At 44.1% G+C, this 24,893-nt stretch overlaps 1 protein-coding gene across 2 annotated transcripts in view; it reads left to right on the top strand.

Annotated features, from left to right (window-relative positions):
• HSD17B2 (hydroxysteroid 17-beta dehydrogenase 2) overlaps positions 1 to 24,893 on the top strand; it is a 73,709-nt gene that overhangs the window by 10,883 nt on the left and 37,933 nt on the right. The window lies entirely within an intron of this gene.

The following is a 24,893-nucleotide window of genomic DNA, read 5'->3' as shown; positions in this document are numbered from 1 at the left end:
TCCTCTCAAGACAGGGTTGAAAAGTCTCAAGGCTCACCCATAGGGAAGATCATGGGTTGAATGGCTATGCCATCCCAGCCCAAGAGCACAGGCATTTTGCCAGCTGGGAGATCCTGAAGAAGAGCAGAAAGCTGAAACTCTGGCCTCTTGGGTCCTCTGATTCACTTCTCAGTCCTGAGGGCTCCAAGATGGTGAGTTTGTGAATTGCTCTGAATTGTCCTTTGGCTCCTCTTCTAGAGAGACAAGAGAGCTTTGCGTCGACTGAAACATTCTTGTCCTGTTCCTTCAAACTCGGCAGTCCCCTTACCCCACCTCTTCAGGGGAGGAGAGAGCAGGAGACAGAGAGCCTCCAGGAGTGTCACACTAACAGATATTCTTCCATATTGAAGGAAACATAGGAAGCGGGAAAGAAGTGGTCCCCCTTCTATTAGGCTCTGAAAACCAGCTCTCTGGATGGAGAATGCCGTCTTAAAACTGCAGCTTGTATGACAGAGGTCCAGGGAGATGTGACTGACTGCAAACTTAAATGGGGTCAGCAGTGAGCTGTTGGCCCATAACCTCCTCTCCCCAAGGCCCCCATGCCCCCCAAGAGAAACACATACACAGGGGCACCTGGGTGGCTCAGTTGATTAGACGTCTGACTCTTGGTTTCACCTCAGATAGTGATTGCCTGGGTTGTGAGATGGAGCCCTGTGTCAGCCACAGTGCTCCACAGGGGGTCTGCTTCAGATTCTTTCCCTCTGCCCCTCCCCCACTCGTTCTCTCTCTCCCTTTTTCTCACACACAAAGCTTCACTCTTAACATGCACAGTATCTAAATGAAAGTATTAGATCACTCACTGGCTCTGGGTCCTTGAACACCTTGCTTCACTCTCTGGGGTTAACTGTCCTCATATGTAAAGCAGGAATCATGACTGGTACCTGTTCTATGGATTAAATAAGATTATGATATATGTATGCTGCATGGCACATAGTAGATGCTTTGTGAAATATAATGATTTTTCCCTTTTCCCCATCTTGTCCTGTCTAATAATCTTGGCAAAGGAGACACAAACAAAAGAGGAGTTTGGTAGTTTTGCCTTCTGTACTAATCATGAATGCCAGTTCCCTGGCCTCATTCATTGGTGTCCTGCCCCTTTTGTCCATTTGTATTATGACCTTTCATTGACTACCTCTTCCTCTTTCTGTGGTTAACTGGCTTCTGCAGGCCAGTCTAATCTGGGCATTTTTGTTTTTGTTTTTAAAGATTTCCTGTATTTATTTGAGAGAGCGAGCACAGACAGGGGGAGGGACAGAGGCAGAGGGCAAAGCATTCTCTCTGCTGAGCAGCAAACCCAACTCAGGGCTCAATCTCAGGACCCTGAGATCATGACCTGAGCCGAAGGCAGACGCTGAACCCACTGAGCCACCCAGGAACCCTTAATCTGAGTTTTTTGTCTACAGATGCTTTTCTTACAGGTGAGTGTATGGCTTCTCCTGTATTGAGACCCTTTGTTCTGTGCTATGTGTACCTGAGGCTCTTGCCTTCTAAACTCTGGCCTCATCTGAGTGTTCCCTGTGTAACCACTCTGGTCTTTTGAATTTTCTCCCTTGATTCCTCTCAGTCTTGACCCTTTACTCTGAGTTGTCTTTTCAGTTTTTCTATTGGAGAGAGAGTCTTTTGAGGGCACTGAGTTATAAGGATCTTGCTTTGGGCAAAATGTTTAGCAGCAACCTTTCCTCTGAGTCTACATCTGTGTCCAGGTCGTGGTGGGGGTGGTGGTGGTGGTGCTAAGGGATGAGGTTGTGTAACTGATCTGACATGTGGTGGGAGACACAGCTGTTTGTTTTCACAGTTCACGTTTTATTTATTTATTTATTTTTCACATATTGTGTTAGAATTTAATTTAAAAGCTAACGTTTTATATATCCTTTGAAAAAAATGATAATTCAAAAGTCATGGAATTAAGTAATGAGTCTTTAATATTATAAAGCTATTTAAAACTGTAATGAGAGTAGTGGTGCTGTTTGACCCTTATAGAAATGTTACAGAATTCAAATCACCACTTGGATCCTCAATGATTCAAGTGTCTTGTCTTACACAATAAGGGTTTGGTCAGTTTCAAGACAAAATTGCTCCAGATATGCTGACCTCAAGTCATCCAATAACACAGTTCATCGGCTCACACAGTGGAGAGCTGGCTGCTGTGGTAACTCCACGGTGCTTGTTCAGCTCTTTAGCTGTTTTTATGGAACTGTTCCAGCCCCATTCTGGACCACGTCTGTTCTTGACAATCCAAAATTTGTTATTATTTGAATCTGTTCCTTCAAAGCCATAGCCAACGACCAGAACACCAGGATCCGGGTCTTTCTTTGCTGCTGCAGTCTGGATCATAATAAATGCCTTATTTATAGAACTGGAATGACTGAGGGCCTGTAGCAATAGCAACAGAGATGGGCCCTACAGTTGCCCTTCTCACAGGGGCTGACACAGTTCATGTCTTACTAACCACTTGTTGATTGTCTACTGCGTGCATTTGAGATACAAGAGAAAGTAAAGATAAATGAAGTCTCTGCCCTCATGAAACTTCGTTCTACTGGAATAAGACATACAACAAACACACCGGTAAATAGGGGAGATACTGTCAGCACTGAAAGACTTTGAAGGCATGGGTAATGATTTTACAGCCATTTTACTGTACTACAAAGAGCTACCTTTTATTGGAGGCTTCTATATGTCAGGCCCTGTGATTAGTATTTCCATGCCTAATTTCATTTAATTCTCACAGACACCTTATCAGATCATTTAAATATGAAAAGCTTTAAATATACAAAAAGCAGAATGAATAGTGACAACATGCCCAATATACATATTCTAGAACAATCATGATCAAGGTATCGATGAGATAATTTCTATTACTCATCCCATTCAGAGATGAAGAAATTGAGGCTTTCAAGAGATAACTAAGATCATATAACATAAAATAAGCAAGCAGCCATGCTAGAATTCAAGGAACCCACATATAATGCAGACAAGGAAATGGCAGGTGGGCCCCCTGAGGGATAGGGGCAATGCCTGCCAAATATTTCTGCTAAGCTGCCCCAAGCATCTTTGGCTTTCACATTCAGACCCAGGGTCCTATGGTAAAGCTGGCTTTCAGCAATAAAAGGAGAACTCTGTCACCCAGCAATGCTTGCCTTGGTAGCTCCAGAGAACCCTGAGGACTGAATGACCAGGGACTTCCCCGCATCTGCCCTCCATGAGCAGGGCTATTATGTGTCCAATGAGAAGCCATGGGTGCCCCATGCAAGATGCCTTCTCATTTCCCATGGAGTCAGTCCCTGTCTTCCAAACATTCCCAGCTGTGCCCAGGGGTTGTCACTTGGCTACCTTCAGGTTGTTGCTCCAAACCTACCTTGTGTATTGTTGAGTTTTATGATGTTTTTGGTAGTGTGGAAGGGGGATTAGAATCCATTCCTTCATTATTTCATGAATAATCACTGAGTGCTCTGTGCCAGGTACTAGGAATACAGTGACAAATGGCATGCATTCATTACATTGAATAAGCTTGTAGTGTAGTGGCGGAGATAAAAAGAAACCAGGACATTACAAGGCAGTGCAGCATGTGAGTGTTCAGAGAAGTGGGCAGAGTGAGAGGAGAGAAGACCACCCAGGAGGCTGGGGCAGAGGCCATGGGTTTGGAGAACAGGCAGTGAATTAAAGGGACTTCATGGTAAAAGAACCAGAGGACTTGCTAGCTTGTTGGATTTAGGTAGAGTAGAAGTGAAAAGATCCACCACAAACTGGACTTTCCCTCCTATAATACTCATCAGAGCCCTTTGTAGTTCTTCTTGCCCATCTGTCTTGCTGGATGGATTGTGGACTCTGTGAGGACAGCAATGTGTAAAGTATGGTGCCTACAATAGACTCAAGGAATGAATTCATGAACAAATGAATGTAGAGAATAATTCTGAGGGTCTGAGAATGATTCTTACAACTAAGAAACAACAGATTTTGAGAGACTGAGTGGGGAGGACTCTGACTTTGAAGAAAAGATAAAAACTGTTGTTGGAGACATGTTAAATTTGAGATGCCATGGTTGTATCCAGCTGGAGGTGTCCAGATGGATTTGGGAAAGGGAGTCTAAATGCAAGAATGAGCTCAAGACTGGAGATACAAGTGGCTTAATCTTCCACATAGATGGGGTAAATGAAGCTCTGGAAGCTAAAGTGACATGTGAGAGAAAAATACAGATAGAGCTTAGGAGTGGAGGAACTGGGTAATGGAGTCCTCCCAAGTCTACAGGATCAGAGGCAGAAGGTAGACCTGCAATAGTGTAGGATCCCAAGGAAGAGAAGATTTCCAAAGAAAAGAGTGATGAACAACATTCAACATGGAGGAGAGATTGAATGGGATGACAGGATATCTCTGGCTTCAGGGCCCTGGGAATTACTGATTGGAGAATTACCGATTGCTTCAGTAGAGGGTGTGAGAAGGAGCTCCAGTGCAAAGATGGTGAGGAGATGGTGTTAGTGGGCAACTCTGGAGTCTTAACAACACTGGTAGAAAAAGCAAGAAGCAGGACGGGAGAGTACCTTTAGGGCACAGTAAGATCAAAAGAAAAAAATGTGAGAGATGGAGAAATTTTGGGGATGTGACTTTGGAGGGCCCAAAGGAAGGACTCAATGAAGAAGGCAATGGCAGTGCCAAAGGGATTGTGGTAATTAATGAAGCAGGAGGCTGTTGTCGAAGGGATAAAGAAAAAATAGAAGCCATGAGTGTCTCAGCTTTTATTCTAGTTAGTTTACAAGATGAATATGCAAAACTATTGGTTAAAAAGGCAATTTACTTACACAGCGAATCTTAAGTAGTTTGTGGTGCCCATTACGGTTATAGGGTAGTGATGAGAATAAAGTGAAATAAGGCATGCCAAATGCTTAATATGGCACCTGGCTGCATAGGACATAATCAGTGACTGCTACTTAGTAGACTGGAGGAGACAAAAGCCAATAAGCAATCAGAGAAAGCATCACGGTGGAAATAATATTATCTATTTCCTGGGCTGGAACAGGTAGTCTCCATGTTGAGCTCTTATCTCTATCAAGTTAAATTAGGTCTCTCCTGTTGATGCCCCTTTCATTACCTTTACCAACGTTTATGAGCATTTGCTTAATATCTTCTTCCTCCTAGGGACTTGCCTTTGGCTTTGCTGTAGCTTGCTTGTCCCAGATTACCCTTCTCTGCTATTCCTTGCTATTCTTGAATAAATCCATTTTTGCTGGTTTAAAAAAAAAATCTCCTTTCTCCTAAAACAGTTCTTGACTGAGAGAAATGTTGCTTCTCAGGGGACATATGGGCGTTGTCTGAAGATATTTTCGGGAGGCATGAGAACATGCTGTTGGGATCCAGCTGGTGGAAGCCAGCAACGCTGTTATCTACAGCATACAGTGCACAGATCAGCCTACCACAAAGAACTATTTGATCTCAGGTGTCAATGCTGCTGAGATGAAACCCCGTAGAGGGTGAGTTCCCTAGATCAGGGGCCATTTCATTCTCATTGATCATGCGATCCCCAAGTGCCAGGTACAGAGCAAGTTCCATGCTGGGCACCCAGTAATAATAAAAGGAAATGGGGACTGGACTGGAGTTTGCAGAAAAGACAAGGTCTGAATGTATTTCCTTCTGCTTTGAGTATACAGCGGCAGAGGGTGCCCGGGACTTACTTGGGAAGAAAGTTCACAACAGAGACTGAAAATATTCTATCCTCAAAGGGATGGAAAAGATGAACAGCCCTGGGGCTGCACCAGGAGACTGACATCGCTATAAACAAAGAGAGTCACAGAACAAAGGGTCTGGAACACAGGTAACACAAGAATACCCAAGACTATGAACAGTTCGTTGTTTTGACAGATAGAATTCAGCCAACCACTGAAGCAGCAGAGATAGAATTTTAAATAGACACAAAATAGAGAGTGTTTCTTGGGTGATGCACAAAGGTGAGGCGTCTCAGCCCACTGAGGGCTGCTAGGCACAGAGGGAAAATTTCCATCTTGGGAGTCTGCTGGTTGTCAACCATCACTGTGCATTGGAAGCACCTTTAAAGCATACTGATATTCGAGCACCAGGTCCTGGAGCCCAGGTTTACCTGATCTAAGGTGTGTATTTGAGCCCTGGTGGTTTATAAAGCACCCCTACCCCTGGTGAAACTAAAGTGGAAGCCCCACATTGGGAATGAACCACAGCTCAAAGTGTTCTATGAGCAATTCCTCTCTCTATCACCTGTGTACCCAATTCTGCCGAGTGTCTCTCGGAATTTATGTTGTCTCAAACTGAGATCTTGATCTGGGACCCCCTCCTACTTCGTGTAGGTGAGCCACTCTACCCGGCACCCTGCAGAGAGCAGGATTTCCAAGAGTCACTCTTTTTTTTTTTTTTAATTTTTTTTTTAAAGATTTTATTTATTTATTTGTCAGAGACAGAGGGAGAGAGAGTGAGCAAGCACAGGCAGACAGAGAGGCAGGCAGAGGCAGAGGGAGAAGCAGGCTCCCCGTGGAGCAAGGAGCCCGATGTGGGACTCGATCCCAGGACGCTGGGATCATGACCTGAGCCGAAGGCAGCCGCTTAACCAACTGAGCCACCCAGGCGTCCCCCAAGAGTCACTCTTAATCCCTATTTCTTTTCCTTCCCTCTCCATATCTAGTTCATTCCTGGCACTGTAACTGGTACTTTGAGAACGCATCTTGATAAACCCACTGCTCTCCTTTTCAAGGCCTCTGTGCTACTCAGATCTGCTGTCATTTCTTCCTGGGTTACCCTGGCTTTTGGAAGTTCTCTCTTGCCTCCCCAACCCCTTCTCTACAGACTAGACAGAGCACCCCACTCTGATTTAAAAGCCATCAAAGGCTTTCGACTCCACAGAGTAAAAACCCAAACTTCTGCCCAAGGTCCGAGGTCTCTCTCATCCCACTCCCCTCTCCTGTACTCACTAACTTGAAACACCAAGCTTTTCCTGGGAATTAATAGCCTTTGCTGTTCCTTTCCCTTGGAATGCTCGGGTGGAGATGCCCTTTACGGGGCTGGCTTCTTCGTTTTCATGTTAAATCAGGGTTTCTCAGTCTTTGGCACCACTGACATTTTAGGCCAGAAAATCCTTTGGGGCTGTCCTGTGCATTGTAGAATGTTTAGAAACATCCACGGCCTCTACTTACTCAATGCTAGTAGCATCTCACTAGCCAAACGAAATGTCTCCAGACATTGCCAAATGTCCCATGTGGGCAAAATTGCTGACCAGTTGAAACACTGCTGGTTGAAATACTGCCTTCTGGAGGAGGTGTTCCCTGGTGTCCAGGCTTTATGTCTCCAGCAGGAATTCTTAATTTTCATACCACTCTTCTCACCTTGAAGTGAAATATACATTCATTTCTCTAGGAAGTGTCTGTGTCTGCACTCTCCCCCACTAGACTACCTTGACTATTTAACCCAGTTCTGTACTACCAGCATCTAACATAGATACATAGAGCTCATACTCAATAAACATTCACTGAACAGATGCATGCATGAATGAACAAGCTGGTACTGCTGGGCAGGCAAGTGCCTCGTCCCCAGGGTAGAGGATGATCTAGCATGGCAGAAAGACCATGGACTTTGGAGCCATTGAATTCTGGCTTCCTGGCTGTGTGATCTGGGACAGCTTACCTAACCTCTCAGAGCTCCAGTTATAGTCATCTGTGAGATGGGGGTGCTATCCTTGAGCATCTGATCAGCTGTGTAGTCCTTCCTGCTCTCTCTCAGATCCTAGGTGATTCTGATGCTTTTTCACATGCCCTTGGCTGCCGGGGCAGGTCTCCATCAGAGCTCACCATCACCGAAGAGGGGAATCAACACCGTTCCTGCGGTGCCTAAGCATACTGTAGGTGCTCAGCCAATGAACTCTGCAGAGCATGACCAGGAGTCAAGTGGTATCTGTGCTTTAATAACAGCACCATGGCCAGACTGCAGAGATGATTCTTATATGGTTCATCCCTGGGGCAAATGCCCAATCCCAAGCCCCTCCTTGCTGGGTCATGGTGCTGAGGAGGCCACAGCCCTCTTTGTTGTGGGTCTATGTTGAGGTGGGCATTCTGGCTTCCTGCAGAAACTAGAAAGCTAGGCCAGGGTCTTCTTACCTCTCTATTTCCTTCCTCTTCTCTAGGCTTTGGTCAGAAAAGCTCAGCTTTATACCTTCAAAATGGTTCAAGCAAAAAGCTCTCGTTGCAGGGTTGACAATGACAATGACAACTCTCCCAGAGCAGAGCTGACAATGACTTCCAGCTTGCTTGCAGCACTGCTCTCTCAGGCGGCATCCCTTTGAGATGTCCTAGCTGCTCAGAAAACCTCTAGAGGAGGTTAGTCCCGGGGGTGTGCATTTCCCTTGAGACTGGCTCATTCCACTTCCACTAGGTAATGCCGGGATCTGAATCTAGGTCTTGTCCATCTCCCTATTTTCTTGCTCCAAATCCACATTCCGGGAGAAAAGCATCATTTCCCCCAGCCTGGGCAGGGTTGTCCAGTGTGGTAGAGACAAGACCATATGTGGTAGAGAAGGGGGAGCCCCTAAGGCTGCTCAGCAAAGGCCCACAAACATTTTTCCATGTGTCTGTTAGCCATTTGTATGTCTTCTTTGGAGAAGTGCCTGTTCATGTCATCTGCTCATGGACAGATTCCTGTTGCAGGTTATATGGTGATTTGTAAGGTCCATGTTGTTTTACTGCCCTCCAAGAGCCCTAGGTGCTATTCTGCTAGGTGCACCCCACTCACCAGTGAGCAGTACACCTCAGTATTCTGAATGGGTCTAGAAAGAAGATTCTCTTTGGCAGCATCCTCTGGAGCTTGGGGAGTCCTGTGGTCTTTCAGATGTTCTCATTTCCCTCCACTGGGGAAATCACAGGGTGGAAGGTATCTCTTGGCTAGGAGTTGTGCCACATGGGCAGGGGTGAGGAGGGTCAAGCAAGTTGTTTGTCGTGCCCTCCTCTATCTGTCAAGATCTGACTGGTTTTGCTCCACAGTGTGTTGTGTCTTTTCTGCTGGACTTTTTCATAGGTACTTTCTTTAGTTAGTGTATGATTGTGAAGTTCAGTAGATTTTTTTGGAGGGGGGGGAGAGGATTAGCCATCAGGGAAATTCAAATCAAAACTACATTGAGATACCACCTTACATCAGTTAAAATGGCAAAAATTGACAAGGCAAGAAACAACAAATGTTGGAGAGGATGTGAAGAAAGGGGAACCCTCTTACACTGTTGGTGGGAAGGCAAGTTGGTACAGCCACTTTGGAAAACAGTGTGGAGGTTCCTCAAAAAGTTAAAAATAGAGCTACCCTAAGACCCAGCAATTGCACTACTGGGTATTTACCCCAAAGATACAGATGTAGTGAAAAGAAGGGTCACATGCACCCCAATGTTCACAGCAGCAATATCCACAAGCTGAAATATGGAAGGAACTGAGATGACCTTCATGGTCATCTCATGAATGGATGAAGAAGATGTGGTCCATATACACAATGGACTATTACTCAGTGGTCAGAAAGGAGGAATAACCACCATTTCCATTGACATGGATGGAACTGGAGGGGATTATGCTAAGTGAAATAAGTCAAACAGAGAAAGACAATTATCATATGGTTTCACTCATGTGTGGAACATAAGGAATAGCATGGAGGACATTAGGAGAAGGAAGGGAAAATGAAGTGGGGGAATCAGAGAGAGAGACGAACCACAAGAGACTATGGACTCTTGGAAATAAACAGAGGGTTTCAGATGGGGCGGGGAATGGTTAGCCCAGTGATGGGCATTAAGGAGGGCAGGTACTGCACGGAACACTGGATGTTATATGCAAACAATGACTCATGGAACACTACATCAAAAACTAATGATGTACTGTATGGTGACTAACATAACAATAAAATAAAATAAAATGGAATCTGTCCCTGAAAAAAAAAAAAAAGGCCCACAAACAACAGAACAGTTGTTTCACATTGTTCTAGAGTTCTGAAGCTAGAACTCCAAAATCAAGGTGTCAGGCAGGGCTTCTTTCTATCTGAAACCTCTAGAGGAGGCTACTTCCTTGCTTCTTCCAACTTCTGGTGGTCACCCCAGTGATCCCTGGATTGTGGCCACATTACTCCAATATCTGCCTCCATCTTCGTATGGCCTTCTTCCCTTGGTGGCTGCATCCAGATGTCCCTCTTCTTACAAGAACACCAGCTACACAGGATTAAGGACCCACCTGGCTTCACTATGACCTCATCTTAGGGGAGTCCATCTGTAACTATCCTATTCCCAAATAGGGTCACATTCTGAGGTAGTAGAGATTAAGATGTCAACATATCTTTTGGGAATGGGGGGGCACAATTAACTTATAACATTCTCCCAAACCAGTGCAAGTTTCCATTACCAGAAGAGGGGATGGGAGATGAGCAGATGTGCTGGTTTTGGGTGAATCCATACTGTACCCTCCCTTCCCCATTCATCTTCCCCTCTCGGCTCTCAGTTCTGGAGCTCAACTTCAGCCAATGGAGAGCATGGGGCAGAAGTTGTAGAAAGGGAGAAATGTGAAATCAGAATATTCCCCCTGGCACCCTTCCTGCAGGGTCACTGTGGACTGCTCAAATCCCTTGCCTGAAGGTCACTCTTTACCCTTTCTAAATTCCAACAACTCCGTTTCCAGTAATCCCTCCCTTGCTCTGTCAGGCCTAGGAAAATGTATCCTGACTTCTTCATGTGCCCTGGGGTACTCAAACCCCTACTACACCCTTTACTGAATTTTCGTGCAATCACCCACTATGCTGTGTCCTTGCTCTAGGAATACTGGCTGATGCATCAGGAAAAGGAACAGGTGTCCACTACACTTCTGAGAAATGTTCATTCTCCTGTTATTTCCTCTTTAAATAAACATTTTACTAAATGACAGACCTTGCCATGACTTCCAGTTATCTGTGTTACTTCCATGCTACATTATCAATATTCCTTGATTAAATATTCTTTCTAAGAACTCATTTTCCTAATAGCAGAGTTACAGTGGCCAGCAGAATTAGGGAGTTATGTATCTGGACTGTAGAGAAAAGGCAAACAAAAAAATATCAATAATAGGGGAGATTTGGAAGAGACACACAGTCCACAGGTGAATATGAACACACCCTCTACAGAGGAGATAAGAGGTCATTGAAATCATTACCATTTTTTCATTCTGCTGGGTTAAAACAAATAAACAAACAAACACAATGACAGAGATTGCCAACTCAGACAAATACCAGTATAACCAGTAAGAAATATAACAGGGTTGGGAAAAGTTCAAAGTGCCAGTCATAAACTCTGAGTTCCTGTAGACCCTTAAAGGCAGGGATTGGGTCCATCTCGGTCATCATGTGAACCCTAGTACCAAGCCCAACGAGGGGCACAGAGAAGCTCAGTGACTTAATGAGCAAGACTTGGAGCAGGCTTCTGAAGATGTTCTGAATCAACTCTGAGACTGTGCACAGAGAACTCTTGACCATGTGTGCTGTTGCCCCTGGGCAGGAAGCTTACCTCAGGTTGCTGCTAGATATGGAGAGTCCCCAAAGGGCAGAGTATCCCTTTTACATTACACAAGGGAGGTTCTAACCTAGAACATATAATCATAGAGAGAAGTTTGTGTTTTGATTTACTTAGACAGTTGTTCCTAATAATCAAAGTGACTCAGATATCAGGAAAGTCCCTCTGCCCCATTAGTCTCTCTATGTTATCTGCTTGAATCCCTGTCATATACCCTGTGAGAGGTCCTCTGGTGCCCACACAACACGTTTGCAAATTCCCAAGCTCATTTTCCTCTAAGTCACTTCTGACTCTGATGTGAAGGTGATTTCTGGTTCTTTCCCTGCTTTCAGCCCAAATATGTAAGAGTCCTTTTTTCTTAATTACCCTAACACACACACACACCACCTGAAAGTAGAACCTTCCTAAAAATTCAAGGGTCTTCTGTGACAGCAGATGCTGTAGATATTCGAATGTCCTATTCTTTTTTATACTTTGCTTTTTTTTGAGCGATAATTCACATACCATGAAATTCACCCTTTAGAACTGAACACTGTAAAGTGTACAGTTCAGTAGTTTTTAGTATATTTATAAGGTTATGAACCATCACCACTGTCTAATTCCAAATTTTCATCACCCTCGAAAGAAACCTGTAACCATGAGCAGACTACCCATTCTTAAAATGTCAGTAATTCTGCCAACTTGACTTCCCAACCTCCCCTGCCATGTTGGTCACCATTCCCACCCTACCTTGTCTCTTTGGGGAAATCACTCTTTCCTACCACAACGGTGTTTTTAGCAGGAAGGGAATAGTATATGGCAATTCTCTCCAAAAGGAACACAGTGCAAGCCACATAATTTAAATTTAACTTAAATTTTAAATTTATTTAATTTAAAAATTTCTAGTAGTCACATTTTAAAAAGTAAAGAAGAAAGGGGTAATATTAATTTTAATAGTCTATATTATATAACACAATATATCCAAAATATTATTTCAACACATAATCAGTATAAAAGTTCTTAATGAGGTTTTTTTAATGGTACTGAATTTTCGATGATTTGTTTGTATGTCCCTTCCTTATGGAAGTCACTCCCCATGATTTACCTCCTCCCCAACACTTCACGACACTTGTTTTCCTTTCCATAGTTCCTTGTGGCTCTTACCAGAATTCATGATTTTCTTTTTTACATCGTGCTTGTACTACTGTCTATATCCCACATTGGATTGTAAATTTTGTGAGGATGATGCTATAGACTGAATTATGCCCCAAAATTCATCTCTTGAAGCCCTAACCCCAGTGAGATGGCATTTGGAGGTGGGGCCTTTAGAGGTAATTTGGTCTCACACCTGCGAGAGTGCTTGGCTTAAAGGCCCCACATGAACTAGCTTTGAGCTACTGCTCTGATTTACCTTCAACTATTCTCTTTTGACTTACATTCCTCTGGCCAAAATGGCTTCCTTGTTCCTCATCCAACGCTATGTCGAAGAGCCTTTTTCCTTGCCCTTTCCCTGTGCTTGGAGAAGCCTTCCCTGGAATATCTGTTCAACTATTCCCTGCTCAGGCTCCTTTCCCTGACTTCCATAAAGAACATGACATTTTCCTCCCCAGTTCCCATTCTGCTTCCTAGCACTCATCACCACTCAACACCCTATGCATCTGCTTGTACATCGAATGCATCGCATCTTCCTCTACAACGTCAGCTCCACAGGAACAGGGACTCAGCTGGTTGTATGCATGGCTGTCCCCCGTGATCTGAAAGAGTGTGTGACGCATAGGAGGCGCTCACCAAATATACTGAAAGAATGTGACAAGTTCGAAAGAATGAATTAATGCCTGGATGTGTGACCATTAGAAATGTAGGAAGGAACACACAGGATAGAAAAGGCAGGATATCGCTGAGATGGGGAAGAAACCAGCTGAACTAGAATCGAAGCAGGTCTGGAAGTTGGGCTTGGTTGGGTGTGAGCAAATCCAGCTGTTGAAATCCGGGTGGGGAATTTCCTCTATTACCTATCACATAAGTAGGAGCCAGAGTGGTTTCCTGAAGAGGGGAGAGATGTGATGGGGATGGAGTAGAGATTAGACGCCTGAGTCTGACTGGAAAACAATGCAATGAAAACCTGGATCCAACTAGAAAGTCACATAATGATTTGTGCAGGGGCGAGAGGGGGAAGGGGACACCTGAGTTTTCGCTCTTGTGCCATCTCTGCTTGGTTCGGAGTGTTGGGACGAGTAGGTTCTGGGGGAGAGATTGCTTCGATTTAACAATGTCCATGGTGGCAGAGGCATCAAGGGGTGCATCAACAGGCATCAATGCCACCCCTGTTGGATCCAGGAACCATATCAATGTGTCCATGGTGGTGATTGTTATTGGGACAGAAAACAGAGAACTCTAAATCAGGGAGCTTTCGGGTTTCTGCACAGTACTTTAGTCAAACTTAGCAGGTAGTGTCTTGCACCATTACATGATCGAAGCAGCTGGATGAGATTTGGGCTATATGTTGGCAAGAATGTTATCCTGTCACTCAGGAAACACCTTTCCTGTGAACAAGACCCAGGGAGACATTATTAAGGCAGCTCTTTGCAGATGAAACTGTAGATAATGACAGGGAGGAGGAACTAAGCCACCTCAGGATAATGGGGCAATTTAACTACATCTCTAGGTAGTTTCCCCTTCTTTGTGTTATGTTGCTCTTAAGTAAATTTACTTTTTATGTGACAGTGTGGGATTTTTTTTTATGTAGTTGCTTAACATGTTTCTACAAGTATAACTTTGTTTGTAACCCTTCTTGTGAAATATATGGCTGGAAACTTAAGAAAAAAATTCCATTAGCAAAACACACAAAAACAGGAGAATGAGCAGAAGAAGCCAGCCTCTAAAATGACTAATGCATAATTCCCTTTATAGAAAGCAAAAATCAGGCGCAACTGATCTGTGCTGTTAGAAGTCAGAATAGTGGCAACCTTGGCCATGGGAGATGACTGGAAGGAGGCACAGGGAGGTTTTTGGTGAGCTGGTAATGATCTTGGTCCTGACTAGGGTGCTGGTTGCATGAGTGGATTCACTCTGTGAAAATTCATCAAGGTGTACACTATAAAAGTCAAAAAGTAGCTACGACACTTTCCCTCTAATGTATGCAGAACATTGATAGTCTCAAAACTGTTATTGCCTTAAATAACTCCATCAGGTAAAATACACACTAGTTACTGATTTATAAATGTGGACTATATTCAGATAAAACATGATAAATAGGGAAACCAAAATGAAAACAAAACCAAAAATGCATGCCATAGAATCTTAAGATTCTCACTATACCTCTACTCTTGTTAGCTGAGTGATGGTGGAAACATTACATTTTTTGAAGCTCGGTTTCCTTACCTTTAAAATAGGAATAAAAATATATACTTTGACAGGAGCCAACTGAAAGAACTCCAGATGGCCAAAGCTGGAATAATATGAGCAATAAAATGGGGCGCCTGGGTGGCTAGTTGGTTAAGTGTCTGCCTTGGCTCAGGTCATGATCCCGGGGTCCTGGGACGGAGCCCTGCGTTGGGCTCTCTGCTCAGTGGGGAGCTTGGTTCTCCCTCTCCCTCTGCCCCTCCCCTGTGCTGGTGCATGCTCCTGCTCTCTCTCTCACACTCGCGCTCTCTCTTGCAAATAAATAAAATCTTTAAAAAATTTATGAGCAATAAAATAGTATTGGATTATCACCCAAAATAGAAAATGAATATTCATGAGTCCATAATGACATAAGTAAATAATGGAATAAATGAATAAGTGAGAAAAGACAAATCTCCACGTGGAAAAGTTCCTAATAATTGCAAATACTTCATTCTAAAAGAAGGGACGATAACTCCTCACTCCTTCAATGAGAGCTACACACAGAGACTTCCTTCCCAATAGCACAGCACAGAACAGGGAAGAGAGCAACTTTATAGTAGAGAAACCTGCCAACAACATTGCTTCACCCAGGAGATCAAGGGTAACATGAACAGTCATAAGTCATGCTGATAGTACATACTCTTCGTGTGATATGATGAATGGCGCTTTATCTCTGTGATCTCCTTGCCCAAACCCATAACCACAATCTAATCAGAAGAAAAACATCAGACAAATTCCAGGAGAGGAGTGTCTTATAATACACCTGACCAGTACTCTTTAAAACCATCAAAGATACCCAAAACATAAAAAGGCTGAGAAACCACCACGGCCAAGAGGAACCCAAGGAGACCTGACACGATATTGGAATGTCCTGGAACAGAAAAAGGACATTAAGTAAAAAGTTAGGAAATCTGAATAAATATGGGATGTGGTTCATGGTAACGTATCCATATCGGTTCACAGCCTGTAGAACATGTCACATACTGATCTTCCCAATTTTTCTGTAAATCTAAAACTGTTCTAAAAAATTAAAATCTATTTTTATTTATTTTAAAGATTTTATTTAAGTACTCTCTACCCCTAACATGGAGCTCAAACCTACAGTCCTGAGATCAAGAGTCACACATTCCACTGACCGATCCAGCGAGGCCTTTCAAAAATATAAAATCTATTTTTTAAAAAGAGCCACTTTACCTTGAGATCTGAGGCATGAAATGAAATAACAGTTGTTTTTGTTTGTTTGTTTGTTTGTTTATTTTAGTAGGCTCTACCCCCAGCATGGAGCCCAGGGCAGGGGTTGAACTCATGACCCTGAGATAAGACCTGAGCTGATAACAAGAGGTGGGCACTTAACCATCTGAGCCACTCAGGCACCCTGATAATAAATATAGGCTCTCAAACCTTTGAGACCTGGTTCCCTTAGATGGCGCAAAATTCATTAGGGCCTGTCTACTCTACCCATTGCCTTACCAACTTTTTATTGGTTCCTATATGCCCTAGGGGCAAAGCAGATTTTCAACCAGATCTCAGTAGAATGCTGAATTAGAGTCATTTGTGTACTCTAATTTCATTTTTTAATATAAAATTTGAGAAACCTTTAATAAGTTAGGGGTATGTCAAAAAATGAATGGATAAATGGTCACTAAAAAAGGATCTGAGCTGGGGAAGGGGGTGTCTTTCTGAGGCCCATCAGTGCATCGCTGGTTATACGGGGAGCGTTTGGTTTAAAAAAGTCCTTGAATACCTGTTACACGTTGACCATTGTGATAGCATAGGGATATAAGAACAAACAGTTCCTGTGCATAAATTGTCACTTTATATTCTACTAAGGGAATTTTTTTTAAAGACTTATTTATTTATTTTGGAGGGGGGAGGGGCAGAAGGAGAGGGAGAGAGAATCTCAAGCAGACTCCCTGCTGAGTGCAGGGCTCCATCTCCAGACGCTCAGGTTATGACCTGAGCCAGAATCAGGAGTCAGACGCTTCACCGACTGTGCCACCCCGGTGCCTGTCTACAAAGGGAATTTTCTAAAAACCAAGTCAATCAACAAATACAATCACTTTTGAATTGAAGGAACCAGTGAAAAGGCTGCGATAAAGAATAATGTGGTGTGAGACTTGGGGTGGGGAATGATACCGGGTGGGTCCCCCCGGAAACAGACCCTGTGGTAGAGTTGAGCATGCAAAGTGTTTCCCAAGGAGTGTCCTGGGGAGAAGGAAGCAGGATGGTCAATTCCTTGGGATTTCTCCATTCAGGTTGGGTTAAAGTGGCCAGGACTTGGCTTAGGCTCTTACACTGATCAATGATGGGGTGTGGACCACACTGGGGAGGGTGGCTCTTGCTAGCTGAGACAATCCCTGTGGGGGAGCTGACTTCTGAAGGAGGTCTGCTGACAGCAGTCCCAGCATCTGCAGTGAGTCCTTCTTGAAGGGCATCTGGGTGGTACATCTCAGGACCATCCACCACATCCACCTACTTTATTTTTTTAAAGGTTTTTATTGCTTTATTTGAGAGAGGAAGGGGGGATGGACAGAGGGAGACAGAGAGAAGCAGAACCCGGTGGTGAGCGCGGAGCCCAACACGGGGCTCGATCTTATGACCCTGAGACCAGGACCTGAGCTGAAACCGAGAGTCAGCTGCTTAACCAACTGAGCCCCCCAGGTAACCCGGAGACATCTACTTTAAACACAATAGTCAGGAAGGTCTCTCTGAGGTGGGGGCATTAAGCTAAGGCCTGAAGGATGAGAATGAGCCCAGAAGGCCAAAAAACAAAAACAAAAGAGAGAGAGAGAGAGAGAGAGAGAGAGAAGTATTGTATGTGTGAAGGTCCTGAGGTAGGAAAGAATTTAGTATGGATACCTCTGACCTGAGCCGCTAAGAAAAATAAGTTGATATCTCTTTTTCCTCCCTGAGGTACCTCTTTTCTAGGTTCCTGATAACTAACTCTGGGTTTTTCTCAAGCTGCTGTGTGCTTCCAGTGGTGTGTTGGAGAGGCAATTGTTAAATATTGAGAAATTTGGGGAGCTGATTGTTAAACCATTGGCAGCTTAACTGTCTTAGCTCAGGTTGCTGTAATAAAATACCATACATAAACAAGAGAAATGTATTTCTCACAGTTCTGGAGCCAGCATAGTCGGGTTCAGGGAAAGGCCCTTTTCAGGGTGCAGGCTGCTGATATTCCTCGTATCCTGCCCCCCATCCCACCCCGGCGGCAAGGGAGCAGCCTTGCTCTCTGGCCTCTCCTGGCAAGAGCACTAATCCCATTCGCAGGCTCCAACCTGCCGACCTCATCACCTCTCAGAGGCCCCAGCTCCTAACACCATCACACTGGGATTAGGGGTTTAAAATATGAATTTGGGGGATTGCTATTGCTTCAAAGCTTTTTGAGGGGACAGAGCTAAAGACTATGTGATGTTTAGAACGGGCAAAATCAATCATGAATTTGTCCAGAGACTTTCAATTCAAATTTTAAGATTTTATTTATTTATTTGAGAGAGAGCAAGCAAGAGCGTGAGAGAGCTGAGCAGGAGTGGGGGGTGGGGGGAGGGCAGAAGGAGAGGAGAAGCAGTCTCTGCGCTGACCAGGGAGCCCAATATGGGGCTCGATCCCAGGACCCTGGGATCATGACCTGAGCTGAAGGTGGACACTTAACTGACAGCGCCACCCAGGTGCCCCTCAATTAAAATTTAAGATGACAAGACTTTTACTAAACTCCTTCGATGCCAAACATCTTGGTTCCTAATAATTAACATAATACTTCATTTGCCTTATTCTTAATATACATATGGCAGTTCAAAATAATAAGAAATCACAATAATAGTAATAAGGCTAATGAACGCAATTTAAAATTTGTGTCAGTCTTCACAATTTTAGCTAACACATGCAAAAGAAATGACAGACGTAGAAAAATCATTGTGTTGTTTTTTTTTTTAATCTTGAATGAAATGTGAACGGAGGCAACAGTCATTACTGTCATTAATGTAGGCGCAGCCTTGTGTGAAAGGTCTATGGGGAACTTTGAATTATATGGTTGGGTTGACAGTGTCTGAATTCGCTGATCAATCATCATTATGAAAAGCGGGACATGACTCATCCTTGCATCTGCTGGTGATGGAACAGGAAACACCCCAACATCGCCTATAAGGCAGTCCTAGGTGGGGAGGGGATGTGAACCCAAATCGAACTAAGCCTGTAGCTCCAACATTACCAGAAATGCAGAGGACAGAGGAGCAAATTATCTGACAGCACAAGGAAGCAATTCACCAAATTTAGGATGTGGGATATTCTAAAGGACAAACACCATGGTTTCTTCAACAAATAAATGGCATGGGAAGAGGGAATAGAATTTTGTAGAGTAGATGAGACTTAGGAGATGTGAAAACCAAGTGTGATGTGTGGCACTTGTTTATACCTTGAGTGAAACCAACTTAAAAAAAAATTTGAAATAAACAGGGAAATTTGAATGCGCCCTGGATATTAGATAACATTAGAGAAGAATTGCTCACTTTGGTAGGCTGATAATGACCATATGGTTGGGTTTGAAAAGTCCGTGTCTGATCTTTGCGTATACTGACATATTCACAGGTTTGTGGATAACATATTAAGCGGGGGGGGGACTTGCTTTAAAATGCAGGAAAGAGAGAAAAAGTGTGTGGGAAGGAAATAGATAAAACAAAGTATTGATAATTCTTGTTGATGGAAGACAGTTACATAATCCGTTATACAAGTCTCTATATTTTTGGTAGGGAATAGTTTAAAAAAATTAAAATGGCAGGAAATGGTAAAAACATGAACATTCCAGGCAGAAAGTCCCATGTCATCAAAGATGTGGATAAGGAAGGACAAAGAACACTCCAGGTATGGTTCTCTGGGACATTTGACATGCCCATGGAAGGATTGGGGAGATAAACTGGGGAAGGTAGATTAGAATCAGATCATGCAGTCTTTGACGCTGGACTTAAGAACTTGAATTTTATCCTACGATCAGTTGAAATGTCTGGGGCTGTGAAGCAGAGGAAAGGTAAGCTCACGGACAGAAGCAGGCACTGTGGGCCAGACAGATGGCAGGCAGGGGCTAGCAGGATGCGGAGGAGGAACAATGAGTCCCGGAAACCCATACACAGCAAGGTGACAAAGAAGGTGACTGTGCCTGAGGCCTCCATTTAATCAGATGGGCCTTTAGTCATTCAGCAAGTATTTACTGAGCAGCTATGGCACATCCACCATTGTTTTAGGCACAGGGCATAGAACAGTGAACTAGACATCACAAGACAGTCCCCGCCTGCTGGACGTGATCTCATTCCTTCTCTTTCTTGCCTGTATTCTTCTCCGATGGAATGTTTACTAAAGAAGGGACTTGGAGTTCCCTTTAAATAGAAGCTATGGCCCATAGTTCCTAGAACTTTCTCTATATAACATTTATCACTCTGTATTGTAATGATTTACCGAACGTTTGTCTTCCTCCTAGGTCAGTGTATCTCAGCCTCAGCAGCACTGCTATTTGGGGCAGGATGGTTCTTTGTGGTGGGGACTGCCCTGTGCATTACAGTAGGTCAAGAAACATCCTTAGCATCTACCCACTGGATGCCAATAACACCCTCAGAGTTGCAACAAACAAAAATGCCTCCCAATATTGCCTAATATCCAGGAGACTGAAGTCACCACCTGTTGAGCTCTCTGCCTCAGATCAGCGTTTCTCAACCCTGACTGCACACTGGAATCATCTGGAGAGCTTTAGAAACAATTGCCAGTACTTCGCCCCATCCCAGAGTAAACAAGACTGTGTACACATGGGACCTGGACACTGACCTTTCTTTTAGTGTTCCAGGGATTCTAATGGGACTCAGGATTGAGAAGCTTTGTCTCCCAGGCAGTAAGCTCCATGAAGGTGGGGAGATGTCTCTCTTTTATGGTGGTGTCTCTAGGACCTAACACAGTGGTCGCTGAATGAATGATGTATGTACACATTAATAAATGTGTAGAGAGACAGGAAGACATGTCCGAACTTAAAAGTGGCATTTGCATACCATCTTTCTTATGATCATGGGTACCATCTGTTGGATAGTTTTCTTCCTATTTTCTTTCTTCATGAGGAAGTGGGCACAAAGTAGGGATTTAAAAAAAAAAAATACCCTCCAAACCTCTGCAAAGACACCCTTAAAGGAAATGGGACTGAGAAGTCTTGGCTGCATCCCCTAGTACTGTCTACAGGGAGTTTCTCACCCTCATCCAGATACTTAAGCTACCTTTTTCTAATGGCTTCTGGTCTTGGCCAAGGATTTCAGAAATTCTGATCACATCATCCCCATCCCCATCAGTTTCTGGGATGTCAGTATTGAGAGTCGTGTCCACTGTTTCTTAATTGGTATAATCTCAACAGATGTAATATGAAATTTGGGACAATGATGATGTCATCCTCTGCCACATCTGAGAAAGCAGATTCCCAACTTGGTAGTGATCTGATGGTAGGCTGAGCTGAGCTGACCTGGCTTTTTTTTTTTTTTTTTTTTTTTTTTGTCACGAGAGGCACAAAGGGAGATATGGAGGAGACAGTTGTCAAAATCTTAGGATGGAAGGCAAGGGTACCGAATGGCAGTGAGGATCGAGAGAGAAGGCATTGGTGTTGGGTAACTGCAAGAAGGGGGAAGCCAGTTCGAATAGTTTGAATAAGGAATTCCAGAAGGTGAAGCAGTTGGTGATGGACTGGGGTAGAGCCAGTGAAGTCCAGGAGAGGGGTCAGGACTGGACTGTAGCCCAAGAATACAATTTCTTGTTCAAACCCAGCAGAGTTATTTGGATTGGTTTCTTATTTGCAACCATGCTAGGAGCTGTTCCTTCATGCACCACTGAGAACAAATCATTGCATTTTCCCTTCCTGGAAGAGCAGCTGTCAGTAGTTTGTGCTGCTGCACAGATGATGAAGGGAGCTGGCACCAATGATGGGGATCCTTCTCTGGCAGACAGCTCTCATCACTGGTGTCCCCACTTTGCGCATCTTCCTCCCCCTCTCCCCACCCTGCCCAAGGTGTTCAAGGAGACAACAACTCATAGTAGTAAAAGAACATGGCTTTAGAAAGAGCAAATCTGGGGGTACCTGGATGGCTCAGTTGGTTGAGCATCTGCCTTTGGCTCAGGTCATGATCCTAGGGTCCCACGATCGAGTCCCATGTCGGACTCCCTGCTCAGTGGGAAGTGTACTTCTCCCTCTCCTCCTCCCTCTCTCATTCTTGCTCACTCACTCTCTCAAATAAATAAATAAAATCCAGAAAGAAAGAAAGAAAGACTGACACACAATTCTGGCATAACCCAGCTGTAACGTTTTGGCATCTCAGTTGCCTACCTTAAGATAGGAATAATAATAGTGTTTATTCATAAAGGTTATATTCCAGGAAAAATGCATTTACTTGCAGTAGAAAATGGACTTTTCCCAGAGCCTCACCACCCAACAGTTACTACCCTTTGAGAACGCAACGGGCAAAGGAGGTGGGTGTTCGCGGTACAATTGTCAAGTATTTGCTCTTCTTGGATTTGGAGCTGAGCCTTCAATGGCCCTCAGGGAAGTCTTAAGAGCACTCGAGTCTTATTTTATTTATCTACCATTTTATCATACCCTGATCTATTTTATAGGGAACAGGCAGTGTCAACTTGAGAGTGGCAATCTGATGGATTGCTTAAGTCTTCAGGGAGAGGAAAGTCCTTTCGTCCTTAGTTTTCTGCAGGTTTTAAGAAAAATAGCTCTTGACCCAGGTGATCTTTGTAGGTGCGACAAAGTACATCAGGGGTCTTGGGCTCAAAAGCCTACAGGGGTGGGGTCGGTATCATTAGTGAGGAATGCTGGCAGTGGCCCAGTGCCCGCCATGGAGCCCTGCTCTGAGCGTATGGCAGCAGCCATCGAGATCCTCAGCTTGAACTCATGGGCTCCTTGTTGGAATGCAGGCCTGGAGTTGGCCCACCTCCTGGTGAACCATGAGAAACCATAGACCTGGATTCCCAGGTGAAATAACCTGATTCTAGCTGTGCATTTAGATTTCTACAAAATACCCTGTGCAAGCAAAACACATATTCAGACCATGTCTTCTTATCCATACCTAGCAGATTTTCCATTTGTGTTTGTGCATTCTGCTATTAGAAGTCACATTTCACTCTGAGAAAACTTCCCCGGTGTTTATATCCTGAACCCTGACTCGGTTCCACCCTCACTTTGCCATGTCCCAACTGAACGACTTAACCCTTTCGTGTCTCAGTTTCCTGCTCTGTTACTGTTGACCATGAAAGGACTTCCCTTTCAGAGTGGTTGGGAGGATTTAATGAGTTGTATGTGGAAGGCTGGCTGGAATTCGGTAAACAGAGAAGGCCCCAGCCTTGTCTTTGGGTTTCCAGAGTACATAAGGGTTATCCTATCTCAACAGGGAGCAGCTCCCCAGACTATGTTTTCCCAAGGTCCTCTAACACCTGCACAGGCCCACACCCTTAATACACCAGGACTAAGACATCTTTAACACTGTAAATCACAGGAGATATCCAGGTCCCAGCCACGCTACTGATAACAGCCACTGACAACACGCTGGGCTTGTGTAAGACATCCTCTGTGTGTGACCTCACAACATCAGCCTGAGGGGGGACTTACTGTCACAACCCCACTTCCCATATGGGGAAGTGGAGGCCTACAGAACTCCATGGAACATTCCCCAAGGTTCAAACCTGGAAGAGGCAGGTTGAGGCAGCCTGGGTCTTACCCAAGATGTTTAGTTGATTCTCGGTAGACACACATTCCCCATCTATCAATTTGTGCATGTACAGGCCTGAAAATCAGGAAGGATGAGCTTTATTTAAAAAAAAATCTAGATAATAATTACTTGGAATAGGCACTGCTAAGCACATCACAAATATTAACTGATATAGGTACCATCATGAAGCCCACTTTATAGATGAGGAAGCTGAGACACAGAGAGGCTAAATAAAGTGTCCAGGTTTGCACAGGTAGGGATGGTGGGACCCAGGCTCTCCCCCAAGCCTCTACGCTATGCTTCCTTACAGGTAAGGACAAGCAGGTGGCCTCCCATGAACTTTGGCTTTATTAAGTCACCATCGAATACAAGTAAATACAGATTTACTAAGGAGAGACTTTATTTGAAAGGGTCATTGTGGGGGAGGGAATTGTCGCAGTATGGGAAACACTCTGACCAAAGGTTGGCACGTATCTCATGAGTTAGGCGAAAAAACAATGTTGCTTTCATAGGAGGAAGTAAACGTGTCCCCGCAGAACCAGGTGAGGGGAACTGGGATGGACAGGAGTGCCTTGACAAGACAACAGAAGAGAGAATGCTGCCCCCTGAGACCAGCTTGTTCTCAGGACGGGCTGTCTGCTGGCTCAGGCTGAGGGCTGGCCAGGTGCTGGGAAAGCAGAGAATCTGTACGAAGTTTAGTTTAACTAGTGTTTTGTTCCAGTGAATCATTGGCAATAGGCAGTTCGGTTAGTCACTTATGAAGCAATGAATGGAAGTTTGGAAGGCTTGGGTCTGGCCTTATCATTTGTAAACAAGCGCGTATCCGTGAGTCTTACCTGTCACATGGGAAAGGTGACTTCTTTGCTTGGGACATTTCTGTCTGCCGTGTTCCAGGATCCCAGAGCCTGGCAGAGATCAGCATGTCATCACGCAGTTTGCATCTAGTATAGACACACCTCCTCTTAGTGAGCTTTGCTTTAGCGTGTTTTGCAGATAATGGGATTTTTACAAACTGAAGGTTTGTGGCATTCCTGCATCGAGCAAGTCTCTTGGTGCCTTTTTTCCAACAGCATCCGCTCTCATCATGTCTGTGCGTCCCATTTTGGTAATTCTCATGATATTTCCAACTTTTTCATTATGATTTTATTTGTTATGGTGATCTGTGATCAGTGATCTTTGATGTTAGTGTTGTAATTGGTTTGGGGTGCCACAAAGTGAGCTCATACAAGATGATGAATTTAATTGATAAAGGGTGTTTG

The sequence above is a fragment of the Lontra canadensis genome, unplaced genomic scaffold (assembly GCF_010015895.1).
Source record: "Lontra canadensis isolate GAN:19392208 unplaced genomic scaffold, GSC_riverotter_1.0 scaffold8, whole genome shotgun sequence".
In the NCBI taxonomy this organism is placed as follows: domain Eukaryota; kingdom Metazoa; phylum Chordata; class Mammalia; order Carnivora; family Mustelidae; genus Lontra; species Lontra canadensis.
This window is presented reverse-complemented; position numbering and strand designations above follow the sequence as displayed.